Source organism: Aquarana catesbeiana, linkage group LG03 (assembly GCF_042186555.1).
Source record: "Aquarana catesbeiana isolate 2022-GZ linkage group LG03, ASM4218655v1, whole genome shotgun sequence".
In the NCBI taxonomy this organism is placed as follows: domain Eukaryota; kingdom Metazoa; phylum Chordata; class Amphibia; order Anura; family Ranidae; genus Aquarana; species Aquarana catesbeiana.
In genome coordinates, this window is record NC_133326.1 from 566491435 (window position 1) to 566511633 (window position 20199).

Here is a 20199-nt window from a genome sequence, read left to right on the forward strand (position 1 = left end):
GCATCCCATTAGAGCTTCTGCACTCAGTAATTCACACAGTGAGAATGTAGGGCTTGTCGTAAGGTAGCTGGACAACAATATATATGATAAACAATAAACAAGAACAAAAACGAGAACTCTGCAACTCTTTGGTTATGCATTTGGATATAAACCTTTTCGTCTCCCTTGTTTGCATATATGTCATTTGTTTGTTTTCCCCCTCATGCCCACATGCTGCAAATCAAACAGGGGGTGATATTTTTAAGCATTTAGGTAGAGTGGGTACTCTATAAGTTGCTTTTCCCATTATGATTGGGCCTTGGGTCAGGATGCTAATGGGACTGGATTAGGCATATTTGGCATACTATTGATGCTAAATTGGGTGCTGGGTGTGTATTTGATAGAGGGAGGAGTTTTTAATAACAAAGGAAGAAAAACAGGTGCAACATATATTTTGAACTTTTTATCTCAGGTGTATGCCCATAGACAGTGCCTATGCAACCTGTGCCTATTAAACTATAAACTAGGTACATTGGTGGGTGAGGCATAGTATCCTAAGTATAAACATTCGTTAGTACGGTTTGGTAGGCATAAAGGAACTCAGAAAAAGTTTTGCAGCACTCAAAATGTGTACCCTTAGTTCGAAATCTTACCAGGAATTGTTTCATTGTATAACACTGAGAGTGCTAAATACTTGCTAAAAGAGATCTATGTCATATGTCTGTCGGTGCGGCCAAAGTTAAGGTTTTGGTTGTATCGCACATGCAGCACTGCTTGTGTGTTGGTCAGTGGGATCTTCTTATCCGTTAGCACATTTAGACAGTAGTCGGGTGTTTTGACTAAGTTCCTTCTGAGTAATAAGGATCCTTAGAGCTGGGTTGTTGCACTGTGAGGATAAGTTCAGTTTAATTCTGGACAAGCCGCTGACATAGTTCCAGGGTTGTCAGTAAAGCTATACTAATTCACTAAGTCATTAGAGAGCAGGAAGTTCACACTTTGCTGTCATCTGATACTACAATACCCTTGTGTATCAAAGTGTGTTAGTTCTTGTTCCTGCACTGAGGCTGACTGAGTGTTTTTTGGGGTTTTTTTGTTGTTTTTTTTATCAATCCCCCCCCCCCCCATGGCTCTTTATACAGGGGTTGTGACTGTTCAGAATTAGTAGGTCAGGACGGAGAATACTGGATGGATTTGGAATGATATAGTGTCCAGCATATCTCAGCAATTGTGAAACAACTAAAACAGTGGCATTTTAGAGCGGAGCCTGAAAATAGGGAACTGTTTTACTCACGAAAGATGTATAAACATGGAGGATTTGTACGTCAATGTTCAGTGAGACTTGGGGGAATAGTGAGGCAGATGTCAGTGAGAATAGGTTAATCTCTTCTGGCTTTCCTGTGTGCTGGTGATGCCAGGGCGCTGCCTCCGTCTGGGGAACGGGGTTTGCAGGTGGTGGTGAGGAGCGAATAGATAGACGGCGTCTTCTCTGGGTGAGGGGGTGATTGTGGTGGTGGACTTCCATTGGTTCCTCTGGATGCTGTGCCGCAGGGTCATGGGTCCAGTCTGGTATCTCAACCAGGCGAATTCCAAGCCTTTCGCAGAATATTTGTGTGTCTTTTGGGTGTCTTAGATTTGCGGTTCTTCCTGCTGACCCTGCAGTTAGACAGAAGGGGAATTTCCATCTGTACGGTATTTCTCTGTCCCTAAAGATGTCTAGGAGAGGTTGCAGTTTTACGCTTTTGTAGAGAAATGTGCAAAAGATCATGGTATAATTTGATCTTATTGCCACGGTAGAGGATGCGCCCTCTGTTCCTGGCTTTTCTTAGAATCTCTTCTTTTAGTTTAAAGTTGACAAGGCATCCTATGACGTCTCTCGATGGATCAGCATCTCTGCCACTAGGGCAAAGTGCCTAAAGCAGACACTCCATTTCAATTGATGTCTCTGGGGGTCTTCCCAATAAATCATTGAAAATGGCTAAAGTGGCGTGTGAGAGCTGGCCTGGTTCAACTATTTCATGTAAGCCTCAGAGTCTTATATTATGTCGGCAACCTCTATTATCTAGGTCCTCTAGATGTCTGTGGAGGTTGTATGGATTGTGTTTCCAGAGTTTGCTGTGCCACGTGTATAGCGGTGTCATGGCGTTCTGTGATCTCCTCTATTTCTTCTACTCGGGAGGCTACTGCCTGAATATCTAGCCGGAGGTCTGATATAGCTGCAGCTAGCGTGTCTTTTATATCAGCGGCTACTGCCTTAAAGTCATCTAGGCAGAGAGATTTGGCTGTGGGGGTGTGTGAGTCTGAGGTCTGTGTTCCCGAAGCTCTCCTGGGGCTTTTACTTGCTTGCCTGCCTGGTCTTGCGGCCTGTGAGGAGGAGGCTGTATCGCGGGACTGGAAGATCTCTGGATTGTTGCCAGTGAGTTGTGTGTCATTGTTGTCCCGTGGAGAACGGGAACGGGTGGCGGATTGATTGCGCTCGAGTTTCCCCATGTTAGATGAGATTTTCTCCCTCTTGAGCTGTTTAGTGGACCGCCGAGTATTAGAACTAAAAGGCTAAGCTGCCATCTTCTTCAGCGTCCAGGCCACGCCCCCTTTCTCCTTTCTAGGCACTACATGGTCTCAAAATATTTGATAGTTAGTCAGTTGCAATATTTAGATCCCCTGAAAGCCTATGGGTGCTCTTTGGATTTTGGGCCCCTCTATGCATCTAGGCTGCGAAAAAGTCTCACAAAGGTATCCTCATATTCGGGAGCAGCAAAATGCATTTTGTGATGAGCCCATGCTGAGTGTGGGAAGTAACTTGTCAAAATGACAAAATGGGTAATTTTGGTTGTGTTTGAACTGCCTTGGAATTTTAGGGCCTCAAAAAATCAGATCAGTACATCATGGTTTTTAATTTGTAGCCTGCTTAAACTTTTAAAACATCCCCAGAGTTAGTTTAAAAGTATATATAAAGCTCAAAGTTTCTTTTAGTTTTGGATAAAATATAGAAAGGTTAAAACACCTGTAAGGCTTTTTTTTCTTCTGTATGCAATCTTTCCAAAGTTAGGAAAATACACTAATTTTTCATTGCAACAAGTGTACCCATCCCTTACCGGTAACAAATAGGTTGCATCTCCCCAGGAGGACACAGACAGCAAAATAAAATAAACCTGGCATACTCCAAATTCTATCTAAAACTAAATTAAAATGTCTCAGCATTAATCATATTTTAAAGCAGAACTCCAGCCAAAAATAACAGAATAAAAGTGAATGTCCAATTAAAAGATAAAATAACAAAACCAACTGAAATATTCATCTTCAATTCAGAGATTTCCAGCACAGTACTTTGTTGAAGGCTAGATGTCCCCAATCTGATAGCAAGCATCACTCAACCCATTCCTCTGAAGTTGTCCAGGCATCCCCCTGCCTGTAACTGGGCAGTGAAAGGAGAAGCAGCAAAATGATGACCTCATCTCTCTTTCGCTCTTCTCTCTCCTCCTATCGGCATGTTTTTTTGACAGCACATCAACCAATTGGCTTCATGTGCTGCTTCCCTCTCCCTCTTTCTGAGTTCTGCTATGGGTGGACTGCAAGAGGCTGATACAAGATCATATTCAGTTACTTCAGTTGCTGAATGTCACTCTGCTTCATTATCCAATCAGCACTACAGCATAGCTGACAGGCTCTTCGTGCTGATTCTTCTGCTATGAGCTCTGAGCAAGGACTTCAAGAGGCTGATTCCAGGTAAAATTAAGGACTTTGATGATTTTTTGCACAACTGAATTCTATGAACTAATAATTTTTTTATGATTTATGGTGTGTATTTATGAATTGTATAATTTAAGGGGACAACTCTGGGGATCTGCATATATAAAATTAAGTACTTGCACTGTTTGTATTAAAAAAATTGTATCTATTGATAAATTAAGGATTACAGAGCAGAATCAATTTGTGTCTTTTATATTTGCCCGGAGTTCTTCTTTAAAACTGTCAAAACTGGTGTTTGTGACACACAGACTACAAATAGACAATAGACTGCAAACAAACTCACTGCAGCTCTTTTCATTTTTTAGCAGGCAGCAAAGGCACTACTCTCTGAAAGCTTGATCTTTCATCTCCTTTAATATGAAGAAAAATTAGAAGTAATTATACAAAAAGCATAGATGGCAAAGTTTATTGCAGTATGGACTAAATGGATACGTTTACCTTTGCCTGCGGTGTGCTTTCACGGTGCTTTTGTTTTTGTAAATTGGGTGCACTTTGATCACTATAATTTGATGATGAGGAACATAACAACCATCTCTATTATGACAGGCTGTCTGTACTAGTGTACCTTTGTTACAATGCCTTTCATTTAAAAAATTGTGGGGAGTTTGGGACTTTAAATGAAGCACGTATGTGCCTCCATCCCTGGTTCAAGTAGACAAAAAGAAGGGAATTGGGACTTTGAATGGGGCTATTGATTGGTTAAGGTAAAAATGTGTTTTGAACATGTTTTAATGACATGAAAATAATATAAGTATTATCATGTATGGAGTAATAACACATAATATAGATGCACACATGGCAAGACTGTCATAAATACATAAATATACATAACACAGTAAATGACAGTACATAATATAATTGAACTATATGACACACACACACATACGTTGGCTTGGCAGCACTAAAAAATATTTTGGAATAAAAAAATATTATAATATTGTAAGAATGAATAGATGTTGTATCTAGATGAAATCCTATTGAGGCATATAGCTACATCCTGAATTCTCGACGCGTTTCATGTGTGAACACTTCCTCAGGGGCGGATGCTATAGGGTATCTACAAAGAACAATATATAATTAGATCTAATGTTAAACTGGGCACAGCAGGAAAGAACAAGTTTGTCAATCCTGGGTACTTACATACAACATAGTGGAATGGTATGTAGTATGAGTAAGGCCAGGGCCAGAGGGGTAGTCCACCTCCCCACAATTTTCATATATGCACAGGGATGGAGGTGATTGATTATTAGATAGGCAGTGTTCCCCTGTCATCTAGGTGTAAGGTTTGTCCGTTTTTGTTTGTGGACCCTTCTAGGTCCAGACACACAGGACTTTTTAGCATTATGTTTACAAGACTTGGCAGCATATTCTGACACCAACAATCCTGGTGGAGAGTTGTGGGTAACTTGACATCAGGGCGTTTTACCATCTTATACCAAGGAGCTGCGATGCGCTCTGGGTGTCCTCCTCCTGTTTGGGGGCGCGGGAATAATGAGGGTTCGGGCAGCTGCCCTCAGCGCATCGGCGCCATGCACTGTGCTCTATGTGCTCTGTGCTATATATAAATATATATATATATATATATGAATTCATACAGTTGAATTATTTTATATACTGTCACTTACTGTGTTATGTATTATGTATATTTATGTATTTATGACAGTCTTGCCATGTGTGCATCTATATTATGTGTTATCACTCCATACATGATATGTACCATTGTAATGTACTTATATTATTTTCATGTCATTAAAACATGTTCAAAACACATTTTTACCTTAACCAATCAATAGGCTCAAAGTCCCAATTCCCTTCTTTTTGTCTGTTTGCCTTTCATTTAAAGCTGACTGGTGCTGCCATCTAGTGTTGGAGGTTTCAACTTTGATTTGCAAAGCTAATAGTAGAGTAATAGACCGTGTTAGCCATCAATTCAGAGTGCATTTACACTTGCAAATTCGCCTTGCATGCATTCAGCTGTGTGAATCCCAGCTCTCGGGGATGCTCCCGACTCTCACAGCTATTACACCGACCCACATGTAATTGCTCCAGCAGCAATCACATGGGAGTAATCGAACCTGAACACAGACTGCCTGTGCCCAGAACCAATCACTCACATGTGATCGCCGCTTGAGCGATTACATGCAAGTGGGCACGATTAGCTGTGAGAGCCAGCAGCCTCCCAACGCTTTCAATGGGGCTGCCTACTCGCAGCTAATCGCAGGAACCACCGGTTAGGACTCTCGCAGCTGATCGCACACAGGGTTAATTTCCAGGTGTCAATGCACCCTAATGCAGGAAGTTTGGAGTTTAAGGCTGGGTTCACACTGCCGAACAAGTGGCTCACAGCAGGAGTCCGCTGCGTCCCTGTTCACCGTTTCAGGTCCGATTTCAGTCTGAATTTTTGGCTGAATTCAGACCTGAAACGGACCAGAAGACGCACAGGACTCTTGTGCAATTTGCACTGGAGCCGCTCTGGAGATGTGTGAACCGGCTCCATAGAAAGACGGTCACAATCTCCTGACATGTGAATTGGATGCGGGGAAACCCAGCCTAAAGGATAAGTTCACCTTTTGGGAAAAAATAATAAATACATATATTTTTGTAATTTATTTATTCCCTAAGGAGCCTGGAAAGTATTGCACCTCCGATACGGGAAGACTGTTTACAAGCTGCAGGGCTTGTGAATGAACTACGAGGTCGCTCATCAGCAACCTTGTAGTCCACTCAGAACTACAATCCGTTAGCAGCCATGGCTGATGGTAGTTGTAATTCATGCATTCACCGGAAACTGTGAATGAATGATGCAGCCCCACACTGCCACATTATTTTCAAATAGTGACAGCAGACGTGGGGAGGAGATCCCCTGCTCGCTGTCACAGGGAGGGAGAGGGGGAGAGGCTGCAGCTGCTGGGACTGGGGTGGAACATGTAACATCTTCCAAAAGGTGAACTGATAGGGATAACTATTACTGGCTAACTTAAAGTGGGAGAAAAGCCTAACTATATCTATTTTTTAAAACATCCCCCCCCCCACCTACCCATCTTGCCTAACCTAAAAAAGATCTGATTACTTACCTATTTTTAATCTGCTCTGGGCCAGTCACATGAACCTGCAGCTTCCATGGCCCAGCCATTGTTGTGCTCCCTCCTCTCCCCTGCAAAAGCTGCTCACTGACATAGGTGAGCTGGAGCTGCAGGATCATAGTGGATTAAAAACTAGGTAAGTACACAGATCTTTCTTTATACAGGTTAGGCAGGATAGGTGGTGGTGGTGGTGGGTGGGGGGGGGGGATTTTTAAGAAAAAATATAGTTAGGCTTTTTGTCCACTTTAAGTTATTAAAGATGCACACTTTTGAGATGCCATAGATCTCTTCTTTAAGCCTAATACAATTCTGAATATGGTTCTAAAACGTCCATACACTGAGTTAGAAGGGAAAGCAAAAAATACAATTTTTTTCTTGACACCCTGAGTGGTAAAAGTTATTTCACAGGGTTGGGCTATAGAGATACTCAGTGAATTACCCCAGTAGAACTTCATTACTCTGATCTCTATCTCCACACCCTCAAGTTTGGGGTGGATTAGAATATTGTGAAAAGGTGCAATTTTCTAGGCTCAAAGTGTCCCACTCTAATCAGCTAATTAAGCCATAAAACCTGCAAAGGGTTTCTGAGCCTAATGGTCTCTCAGTCTAGTTCAGTAGGAATCACAATCATGGGAAAGACTGCTGACCTGACAGTTGTGCAGAAAACCATCACTGAACAGAGTCCTGACCTCAACCTGATAGAACACCTTTGGGATGAATTAGAGTGGAGACTGCAAGCCAGGTCTTCTCGTCCAACATCAGTGCCTGACCTCACAAATGCGCTTCTGGAAGAACGGTCAAACATTCCCATAGACACACTCCTAAACCTTGTGGACAGCCTTCCCAGAAGAGCTGAAGCTGTTATAGCTGCAAAGGGTGGGCCAACTCAATAATAAACCCTATAGATTAAGACTGGGATGCCATTAAAGGTCATGTGCAAGTAAAGGCAGGCATCCCAATTCTTTTGTTAATATAGTATATATATATATATATATATATATATATATATATATATATATATATATTGTATATAAATATATACAGGTGATACTCGAAAAATTAGAATATCGTGCAAAAGTTCATTTATTTCACTAATGCAACGTAAAAGGTGAAACTAATATATGAGATAGACTCATTACATGCAAAGCAAGATAGTTCAAGCCCTGATTTGTCATAATTGTGATGATTATGGCTTACAGCTCATGAAAACCCCAAATCCACAATCTCAGAAAATTAGAATATTGTGAAAAGGTGCAATTTTCTAGGCTCAAAGTGTCCCACTCTAATCAGCTAATTAAGCCATAAAACCTGCAAAGGGTTTCTGAGCCTAATGGTCTCTCAGTCTAGTTCAGTAGGAATCACAATCATGGGAAAGACTGCTGACCTGACAGTTGTGCAGAAAACCATCATTGATACCCTCCATAAGGAGGGAAAGCCTCAAAAGGTAATTGCAAAAGACTTTGGATGTTCCCAAAGTGCTGTATCAAAGCACATTAATAGAAAGTTGTGGAAGGGAAAAATGCGGAAGAAAAAGGTGCACAAGCAGCAGGGATGACCGCAGTCTGGAGAGGATTGTCAGGAAAAGGCCATTCAAAAGCATTGGGGGCTTTCACAAGGAGTGGACTGAGGCTGGAGTCAGTGCATCAAGAGCCACCACACATACGGATCCTGGACATGGGCTTCAAATGTCGTATTCCTCTTGTCAAGCCACTCCTCAACAACAAACAACGTCAGAAGCGTCTTACCTGGGCTAAAGAAAAACAGACCTGGTTTGTTGCTCAGTGGTCCAAAGTCCTCTTTTCTGATGAGAGCAAATTTTGCATCTCATTTCGAAACCAAGGACCCAGGGTACGGAGGAAGAATGGAGAGGCACACACTGCAAGATGCTTGAAGTCCAGTGTGAATTTTCCACAGTCTGTGTTGATTTGGGGAGACATGTCATCTGCTGGTGTTGGTCCACTGTGCTTCATTAAGTCCAGGGTCAACGCAGCCGTCTACCAGAAGATTTTGGAGCACTTCACGCTTCCTTCCGCAGACAAGCTTTATGGGGATGCTGACTTCATTTTCCAGCAGGACTTGGCACCAATCCACACTGCCAAAAGCACCAAAACCTGGTTCAATGAATGTGGGATTACTGTGCTTGATTGGCCAGCAAACTCGCCTGACCTGAACCCTATAGAGAATCTATGGGGCATTGCCAAGAGAAAGATGAGAGACATGAGACCGAACAATGCAGAAGAGCTAAAGGCCGCTATTGAAGCATCCTGGTCTTCCATAACACCTCAGCAGTGCCACAGGCTGATAGCTTCCATGCCACGCTGCAATGAGGCAGTAATTGCTGCAAAAGGGGCCCAAACCAACTACTGAGTACATATGCATGCTTATACTTTTCAGAGGTCCGATATTGTTCTATGTACAATCCTTGTTTTATTGATTGCATGTAATATTCTAATTTTCTGAGATTGTGGATTTGGGGTTTTCATGAGCTGTAAGCCATAATCATCACAATTATGACAAATCACGGCTTGAACTATCTTGCTTAGCATGTAATGAGTCTTTCTCATATATTAGTTTCACCTTTTAAGTTGCATTAGTGAAATGAATGAACTTTTGCACGATATTCTAATTTTTCGAGTATCACCTGTACTGTAAGGGATTAACTCCAAGTTTAGAGCTTTAAGGACATCACCACTTGCTTTTCCTTCCTTTAAGGGCTGGTTTTGCCAATTTTTATTCAAAAGAAAGTTCTACAAATACAGTAGATTCCCTCGCAGGGGTATTCAGCATTTCAGATCCGCTACAGAAATAAACGACATTCAACCCGCTTGGCTAATAACCACAGCTCTCCTACTCAGGCCTTACACTTTAGGCCTTGGTCTGTCTCCCATAGACCAGACGCTCAGCAACTCTGTGCTTATCGCTAGCAGCCTTGTGCTGCCCTGGCTCCCACCTCTCATCTAGGTGGAGCCCTCCTGACTCCTGGGCCAGACTTCCTATCTGCTGGGGTGGAGCTCAGAACCTTGGTCTGGTCATTACTTAAAGTTCAGAACACAGCTGACCAATTAGTGTACTGGCTGTTTACTAGACCTGGACCCTGGCAGGGTACCGCCCTGCTACAATATATACAGTGCTCAGCATAAATGAATGCATCCCTTTTTAAAAGTAAGATTTTAATCGATATCTCAATGAACACAAGAACTTTTTACAAAACTGAGTTTTATAGAACATTTTTTTTTATTGCTGTATTGCTGATCACTGTATAAGCAATAGTTTTAGCTGTCTTGAATGGGGTTCCCATTCATGAACAGCTTGCTTTCGGTTGTGACCTGCGATTGGCTCATGGCTAATTACATGTTACAGGTAGCCAGGTACCATGTGCTTGCTGTGCCAATCACAGACCAATCACAGACCACAACAGTAAGCAAGCTTTTAATAAATGGAAAGCCATTCATTGCAGGTTGCTTACATTAGTCATAGCGATCACATGATAACAATCATAGCAATCATGATACCCAGTTACCGGTAACAGTAATCCGGTGGACACATCAGTCACAGGATGCCTCAAACCCGGTAGAGGCACAATCACGTATATATACATGTCTGAGCCTGTAGCTGACGCCCCGCCACAGTAAATGTACTGTGGCAGGGCGGCAAGTGGTTAACGCACACAGTTGCACAGGCCTATTTCTGGCCTCTAAGTAAGGTTCTCCTGACCAGTGGCGGTGCGTTAATAAGGACGCACGAGCGCCACCCCCTCTCTCCAGCCACCCCCTCTATCTCTAATAGATAGATGCATGCATTGCATGAATCTATCCATGACCGCCGCTGTCAACCCCTTTTCAGACGCTGGACGCCTGAATTACAGTGGCTGTTTGTTTGTTTTTTTAAGTACCTGATTAGAGCCATAAGCTTTAATAGGCGTCAAAAAAGGTAAACAGCGAGCGTCATGCTTGGTGCTTGCAGTTCACCCAGCTGTGTTAGAAAAGCGAATGAATATTCGCTTTCCTAACACTGAACAGCTTCTCCGCCAATCAGGTGCTCTGTTACCTGTCACCCGATTGGCTGAAATGACAGGCGCTGTGATTGAAAGCCTATCAGGCGTCCAATCATAGAAGAAGACATCGAAAACATGGAGGCCACCACCCGTTGCCGTCACCCACTGCCCCACTGAGACAGGGTGCCGGGGCAGACGGCAGGCGGGGGGGCACAGTGGCAGCATTCAAAGGGCACAGTGGGAGCATTTGATGGCACAGTGGCAGCGTTTGATGCGCACAGTGGCTGCATTTGATGGGCAGAGTGGCTGCGTTTGATGGCACAGTGGCTGCGTTTGATGGGCACGGTGGCTGCGTTTGATGGGCACAGTGGCTGCATTTGATGGGCACAGTGGCTGCGTTTGATGGGCACAGTGGCAGCAATTGATGGGCACATTGGCGGCAATTGATGGACATAGTGGCTGCGTTTGATGGCACAGTGGCTGCGTTTGATGGGCACAGTGAGGCTGCAATTGATGGGTTTTTTTTCAGAATTTTTCAGTTTGTTTGCACCCCCCCCCAAAAATTTTGAGCACCAGCCGCTACTGCTCCTGACACCCCAGACTCTCACTCCTCTGATACTCACAGATTCCTTCCATCCCCTGGACTCTCTCTTAGTCACCCAGACTCTCTTGAGTTGGCTGTCCCAACTCTCTGTCCCATGGGCATTGAAACTTTCCCACATGGGAGAGAGTAGATTGCCTTTGTCTCCAGACAAGAACATATATCTGTCTTCAGACTGGAGTACTCTGCTCTCCTGGCTGGAGCCCTGAACTATTCTCAGTCCTTCATTGTAAAAGCTGCTGCTGGTCTTTAACAAAACCTGGACACAGGGTTGGAGATTTCTTCCCTCCCAAGGCACTTCAAAATATCCAAACTATGGAGCCCAATATACTCTGGACTCCCACACTCTGGGGATGTGCGAACTCTGTGTCCTTTTTCCAATTATTTTGCCAGTGGCAAGGCCTTGCATTGTCACTATATATATATATATATATATATATATATATATATATATATATATATTATATATATATATATATATATATATATATATATATATATATATATATATATATATATATATATATATATATATATAAATACATATATATATATATATATATATATATATAAATATAATATATATATATATATATATATATATATATATATATATATATATATATATATATATATATATCTTGTGACGGACTAGTGCTCTGTCACTGTGGAAAGATGCAGTTTGTAACTGGTTCAACTTCATCAGTGAAATATTGCCTAAAGGTGTATGATTGATGAGAAAATTTGTGTTGAGCAGGAAGCGGCTGGAATGTTTGTGGACAGTCATGCAGGGAGCATGTGTCCAAGCCTGAGACACAGGTGCCTTAAACAGTTTGAAGAGAAGTGGGTCACTGATGTCTACTGTGAGAGATGATGTTTAAACAGGCAGGAAGCCTATACAGTCCAAATCAGGCGAATCATGAGCCAGGAGTTATAGTCTGTGCAGAATAATATAGCCAGGAGGGCTGAAAACATTGCTCTGTGTTGTATTTTGTGTGATGGTGAGAGCCCCCGCAAGGGAAAACAAGAACTTTTATTGTAATTAAAAGTGGGCAAAAAAAGCCCTAAAAATAATACAAATTGGCAAGTGGACTGAGACCTTAAAGGCTCTTCCATTAGTATGTGTCTACGTTTTTTAAATTAGATATATTACCAAAAGTATTGGGACGCCTGCCTTTACACGCACACGAACTTTAATGACATCCCAGTCTTCATCCGTAGGGTTCAATATTGAGTTGGTCCACCCTTTGCAGCTATAACAGCTTCAACACTTCTGGGAAGGCTGTCCACAAGATTTAGGAGTGTGTCTATGGGAATGTTTGACCATTCTTCCAGAAGTGCATTTGTGAGGTCAGGTACTGATGTTGGATGAGAAGGCCTGGCTTGCAGTCCCCGCTCTAATTCATTCCAAAGGTGTTCTATCAGGTTGAGGTCAGGATTCTGTGCAGGCCAGTCAAGTTCCTCCACCTCATCTATGTCTTTTTGGACCTTGCTTTGTGCACTGGTCCAAATCATTTGGTGGAGGGGGGATTATGGTGTGGTGTTGTTTTTCAGGGGTTGGGCTTGGCCCCTTAGTTCCAGTGAAGGGAACTCTTAAGGTGTCAGCATACCAAGACATTTTGGACAATTTCATGCTCCCAACTTTGTGGGAGCAAGCTGTTATAGCTGCAAAGGGTGGGCCAACTCAATATTGAACCCTACAGACTAAGACTGGGATGCCATAAAAGTTCATGCATGTGTAAAGGAAGGTGTCCCAATACTTTTGGTAATATATACAATTGTGCTCATAAGTTTACATACCCTGACAGAACTTATGATTTCTTGGCCATTTTTCAGAGACTATGAATGATAACACAAACTTTTCTTTCACTCATGGTTAGTGTTTGGCTGAAGCCATTTATTATCAATCAACTGTGTTTACTCTTTTTAAATCATAATCACAACAGAAACTACCCAAATGACCGTGATCAAAAGTTTACATACCCCAGTTCTTAATACCGTGTCTTGCCCCCTTTACCATCAAAGACAGATTTAAGTCTGTTGTGGTATTTGTGGATGAGGCTCTTTATCTTCTCAAATGGATTTTGGCAAAAAGCCTCCAGTTCCTGTAAATTCTTGGACTGTCTTGCATTAACTGCACATTTGAGATCTCCCCAGAGTGGCTCAATGATGTTGAGGTCAGGAGACTGAGATGGCCCCTCCAGAACCTTCACTTTATTCTGCTGTAGCCAATGACAGGTTGACTTGGCCTTGTGTTTTGGATCATTGTCATGTTGGAATGTCCAAGTACATCCCATGCACAGCTTCCTGGCTGATGAATGCAAATGTTCCTCCAGTATTTTTTTTTGATAACATACTGCATTTATCTTGCCATCAATTTTGACCAATTTTCCTGTGCCTTTGTAGCTCACACATCCCCAAAACATCAGTGATCCACCTCCGTGTTTCACAATAGGAATGGTGTTTCTTTTCATCATAGGCCTTGTTGACTCCTCTCCAGGCCCAGACTGGGACAAAAAAATAGGCCCGGCATTTTAGACTGAGCAGCCAATTTTTCCAGGGACCGGGGGGGGGGGTCCTCCATGCTGTAATGTGCAGGGACATTGTGATATAAATATAAAGGGGACTGCACTGTAAAGGGGCACTGTAATGATTGAAGTGCAACTTTACAAAGCAGTCCCCTTTATATTACAGTGTCCCTGCAATCATGTCCCCCCCCCCCCCCCTTTACTCTCTGCTCACTGTGCAGATCTCCAGCTCCTCCTGCCCCCTGCTCCCTTACATCAGAGTCCGCAAAGACCCCCTTATTACATCAGAGTCCGCAAAGACCCCCTCTTATATCAGAGTCTGCACAGGCCCCCCTTACATCAGAATCCATAGAGTTTCCACTTACTGTAAAGGGGAGCTCTGTGGACTCTAATGTAAAGGGGAACCCTGATTTAAGGGGGGATCTGAGGTAAAGTGGTGTTCCGAGAACCCTGATTTAAGGGGGAATGCTGTGGACTCTGATGTAAAGAGGAACTCTGATGTAAGGGGGTCTCTGCTTACCAAAGCCCCCCTCTTACATCAGAGTCCACAGAGCACCCCTTAAATTTGTTTTATATATACACTTGGAGGCAGGAGAGAGGGTAAGCTTACTCACCCCAGGATGAAGGCTCAGACGCAGGCTACCTGCAGCTTTTATCTTGTGTTCAATCTTCCTTCACATCTCCCCGGGGATTTGTGGGCGAGGCTGACACATGGGTGTGGGCGGGCTCAGAGGAGCAGTATCCAAGCAGAGAGCAGAACTGTCAGCGTCAGCTCTGAGGCTGAGCTGTGTGTGAGAGACACACAGGTCAGCCCATCAGCTGCTAACGTAATTTGTAGTTGCGCCAGAGCCAGAGATAACACAGGCATGGCCGCATAGTGGTAGGTGACCGGCGGCCGCGGCCTGTTGACCCTGTCCAGGGCACGAACGCCACTTACCTCCCGCTGTGTGGCCTGATCATCAACAGGCCATGGAGCGGGTGGCCCCGGCCCACCAGGCAAATGCCCGGTCTGCCCTATGGCCAGTCCAGGCCTGCTCCTCTACAAATGTAGTGTTTATGGTTGTGGCCAAAAAGCTCAATTTTGCTCTCATCACTAAGAATGACTTTGTGCCAGAAGGTTTAAGGCTTGTCTCTGTGCTGTTTGGCATATTGTAAGCGGGATACTTTGTAGCATTTGCGTAGTAATGGCTTTCTTCTGGCGACTCGACCATGCAGCCCATCTTTCTACAAGTGCCTCCTTATTGTGCATCTTGAAACAGCCACACCACATGTTTTCAGAGAGTCCTATATTTCACCTGAAGGTATTTGTGGGTTTTTCTTTGCATCCCGCACATTTTCCTGGCAGATGAGGATGAAATTTTAGTTGGTCTACCTGACCGTGGTTTGGTTTCAACAGAACCCCTCATTTTCCACTTCTTGATTGGAGTTTGAACACTGCTGATTGGCCTTTTCAATTCCTTGGATATCTTTTTATATGCCTTTGCTGTTTTATACAGTTCAACTACCTTCTCCCGCAGATCTTTTGACAATTCTTTTTGCTTTCCCCATGACTCAGAATCCAGAAACGTCAGTCTAGCACTTGCTGAAAGATGCAAGGGTCTGTCAGGAGTCCAGAAACTCATTGACCTTTTATACACACACACTAATTACAAGCAAACAGGTCACAGGTGAGGATAGTTACCTTTTAATATCCTTTCAAACCCCTTTGTGTCAACTTGTGTGTAAACTTTTACATAGTATGTAAACTTTTGATCACGGTCATTTGGGTAGTTTCTGTTGCCATTATGATTTAAAAAGAGTAAACACAGTTGATTGATAATAAATGGCTTCAGCCAAACACTAACCATGAGTGAAAGAAACATTTTTGTGTTATCATTCATACTCTCTGAAACATTGCCCAGAAATCATAAATTCTGTCAGGGTATGTAAACTTATGAGCACAACTGTGTAGATAGATCGATAAATAGATAGATCAAAAAAATGGAGGTACAATCTCAGTTTCAGTTGAATTTCTTTTACCTCAAATCTTCATCCATTCTTCCTGTATTGTATTGCAACTGTACTGTCTGTCCTGTTGTAAAGTGCTGCACAAACTGTTGGCGCTATATAAATCATGTAGCATAATAACAATAATAATAATAATAATAAAAATATAAAGGTGTACAAGCCAAGCAACTTTTTGCAAACTCAAAATGGCACGTTTTTTTGCTGAAAGTAATAACTTCCTTCTGGCCACTCTGCCATAAAGCCCAACTCTATGGCGTGTACAGCTTATTGTCGTCCTATGTACAGATACTCCAGTCTCTGCTGTGGAACTCTGCAGCTCCTCCAGAGTTACCTTAGGTCTCTGTGCTGCCTCTCTGATTAATGCCCTCCTTGCCCGGTCCGTGAGTTTTGGTGTGCAGCCATCTCTTGGCAGGTTTGCTGTTGTGCCATGTTCTTTCCATTTGGTTATGATAGATTTGATGGTGCTTCTAGGGATTTTCAAAGATTTGGATATTTTTTTTGTAACCTAACCCTGACGTACTTCTCAGCAGCATTGTCCCTTACTTGTTTGGAGAGTTCCTTGGTCCTCATGGCAGTGTTTGGTTAGTGGTGCCTCTTGCTTAGGTGTTGTAGCCTCTGGGTATATGTATATGTGTATATGTAATGACAGATCATGTGAGGCTTAGATTGCACACAGGTGGACATCATTTTACTAATTATGTGACTTATGAAGGTAATTGGTTGCACCAGAATTTTTTATGGGCTTCATAACAAAGGGGGTGAATACATACGCAGATGCCAATTATCATTTTTTTTATTTCTGAAAAATAGTTTTATGTATATATTTTTCTAATTTTACTTCACCAACTTAGACTATTGTGTTCTGATCCATTACATATAATTCAGATTAAAAAAACATTGAACTAAAGGCTGTAATGTAACAAAATAGGTAAAAAGCCAAGGGGGGTGAATACTTTTGCAAGGCATTGTATCTATGGAACATTATAAAGACTATTCAAATTTTTTTCAGTGTTCCTCATACACTGCACGATGCTTCAAAACATGTTTTTTTTTTCCATCTCTTCTTTCTAAAAGAAACAATGCATGTAAAAAACACAAAAATTCTGGAAAAAATATTTTGAAAAATGATTTATAAAATTTTTTTTTATCAAACATCCTCTGTACCAATCATCGCCCCATATCCTTCGAGAACTACAAAAACAAGTATAGATCATAATCTTTGTTTAGACTACCTCCCTCTGCTTCAATTTCAGGATCCTATCTCATCATAAACTCCAAATCTGTGTCATTATGCCCATATTGCATGTAATGTTTAGGGACAGGTAAACCGGGTTGTTTACTCCTAGACAGGCATGCACTGGCTATCAGGACTACCAGGAGTTTCCCGGTGGGCCAATGGCTCAGTGGGCCAGTTTCAGTGACAGCTCCTGTCAAAGCAATGGCTGCGCGGCTCGAGCAGCCATTAATTTGAGCACCGGCGGGGCTGTATGGAGGGCGGGAGCCACAGTCGGTCTACCTGCATTCACACTATCAATATGTATCTGCAGCCCTGAGAACGATTTACAAATGATATTGCAGTCCCTCCCCTCCCCCCCCACCCCCGGCTCTCCTCCCCCTTCCTCCTCTTGTCCCAATGCAGGTAACCAGCACTGAACCTGATCCCCCCAGTCAAAGATTAGCAGGCAGACGGTAATGAGGGGTGAGGGGAGAGTCATCGGTGGAATGGGGGGGTCTTCTACAATGTGTTGGGAGAGCAGCAAGTTTTGTCTGGAGTGCCGGGGAGTCTCCCTCCTGAGGCAGCACTGATCTCAGTGAAGGAGGACCAGACCATTGACTTGACAAATCCCAGCCACACACTCCGATAACACTGCCGGCCACCTCAACTTTGGAATAACTGCAAAGCCATGGCAGACAGACAGATTGGGGGGGGGGGGGATTGTATCGCCTTCACCCCCACCCCCCCCCACGATGCATGCAGGAGCCAGCAAGTAGCCAGGGAAAGACTGATGGCATGCACTGCCATGGACATCCACATTATACATGAGACAGCCGATAGATCAATAGATATTGACTCATTGGTAATGAGAAAGTTCTGCTGCTGGGGATCGATTTTCCTTTGCAAAGCCTCCAGCGCAGCCCACATACAGTAGGTAGCATAAGAAGGAAGGTGGCCAAGTTGAAACGATGGGCAGCATTGCTGCACTGCCATGCCTGAGGCTCATTCCACATCATATGTTACCAATGGAGCACTTTGGGCAGCTATTAGATACAACTAGATCAATAGATAGATATATTGATTGATTGCAGAGGAATTTACCAGTAGGCAAATCGATTGAAGATAGATCTATCTTTCATTAATTGATATTAACATTGCTGCTTTCATTTACAGCAGGTTGATTCCAGTTCTATTGATTGTTATTAGATTGATCAGGCCAATAGCTATATTGATTGATGGTCGATCTAGCTTTCTGTTGCTTAATATTAGAATTGCTGCCTTCTTATTCATCAAAATTCTATTGATTGCTGATAGATTGATCAGGCCAATAGATATATTGATTGATAACAGACTGGTCTTTCTAGATACAGCCTTCTTATACAGTGTGTTTATCCCAGTTTTTATTGATTGATGATACACTAATAAGTCAAAAGATATACTGATCAATAATAGATCTTTAAATTGATATTAGAATTGTTGCTTTCTTATACAAAAGAGAATTACTCCCTAGGACACAGTTAACCCCTTGATCGCCCCCTAATGTTTAACCCCTTCCCTGCCAGTGTCATTTACACAGTAATCAGTGCATTTTTATAGCACTAATCGCTGTATAAATGACAATGGTCCCAAAATAGTGTGAAAAGTGTCCGATGTGTCTGCCATATCGCAATCACAATAAAAATCGCAGATCATCGCTATTAGTAATAATAAATAAATAATAATATTAAAAATGCCATAAAACTATTCTCTATTTTGTAGACGCTATAACTTTTGTGCAAATTAATTAATATACGCTTATTGCGATTTTTTTTTGTTACCAAAAGTATGTAGAAGAATACATATCGGCCTAAACTGAGGAAAAAAAAAATATATATTTTTGGGGGATATTTATTAATGCAAAAAGTAAAAAATATTGCTTTTTTTTTCAAAATTGTTGCTCTTTTTTTGTTTATAGCGCAAAAAATAAAAAACGCAGAGGTGATCCAATACAACCAAAAGAAAGCTCTATTTGTGGAAAAAAAAGGACGCCAAAAGGATGCACGACTGCGCAATCGTCAGTTATAGCGGCGCAGTGCCGAATTGCAAAAACTGCTCTGGTCAGGAAGGGGGTAAATCCTTCCGATGCTGAAGTGGTTAAAAAACATGGACAAATTAATGCATAGATCACATATGATGTCTGACATGTGTGGAATCCGTGGATGTTATACTTTTTCTTATCTGCAGGGTGCATAAAACTGTCCCCTTTTTTCATTAACTTGCACCGCACACAACTGAGGCATGGATACGATCCATTTCTCCTACTTCCTAAAAATGTATTTTTTATTCTACTTTTTTGCACTTTTATGTTCGGAACGTACCAACATGTTCCTTAAAGTATGATTTCTTCTAAATACCTTCAAGTGCCTTCATACCCTGAGTGTTCTATCTCAGGGTATGCACGTTGCAGTAATGTCCAATGTTTTTTAATGATCTCAAAGCGGAGTTACACCCAAAAGTGGAACATCCGCTTATCTGATTCCCCCCCCCCCCCTCCGGTGCCACATTTGGCTTCTTTCGGGGGGACAGGGTCTTGGCAATCTTCTTATAGCCTCGGCCATCTTTATGTAGAGCAATAATTCTTTTTTTCAGATCCTCAGAGTTCTCTGCCATGTTGAACTTCCAGTGACCAGTATGAGAGAGCGAGAGCGATAACACCAAATTTAACACACCTGCTCCCCATTCACACCTGAGACCTTGTAACACTGAGTCACATGACACTGAGGAGGGAAAATAGCTAATTAGGCCCAATTTGGACATTTTCAGTTAAGGATGTCCTCACTTTTGTTGCTGGCGTTTTAAACATTAACGGCAGTGTGTTGAGTTATTTTGAGGAGACAGCAAATTTACACTGTTATACAAGCTGTACACTCACTACTTGTAGCAAAGTGTTTTTTCTTTAGTGTTGTCACATGAAAAGATTTAATAAAAATTTACAAAAATGTGAGGGGTGTACTCACTTTTGTGAGATACTGTATATTATAGCAAAGTTCTCCTTCAGAGCTCAA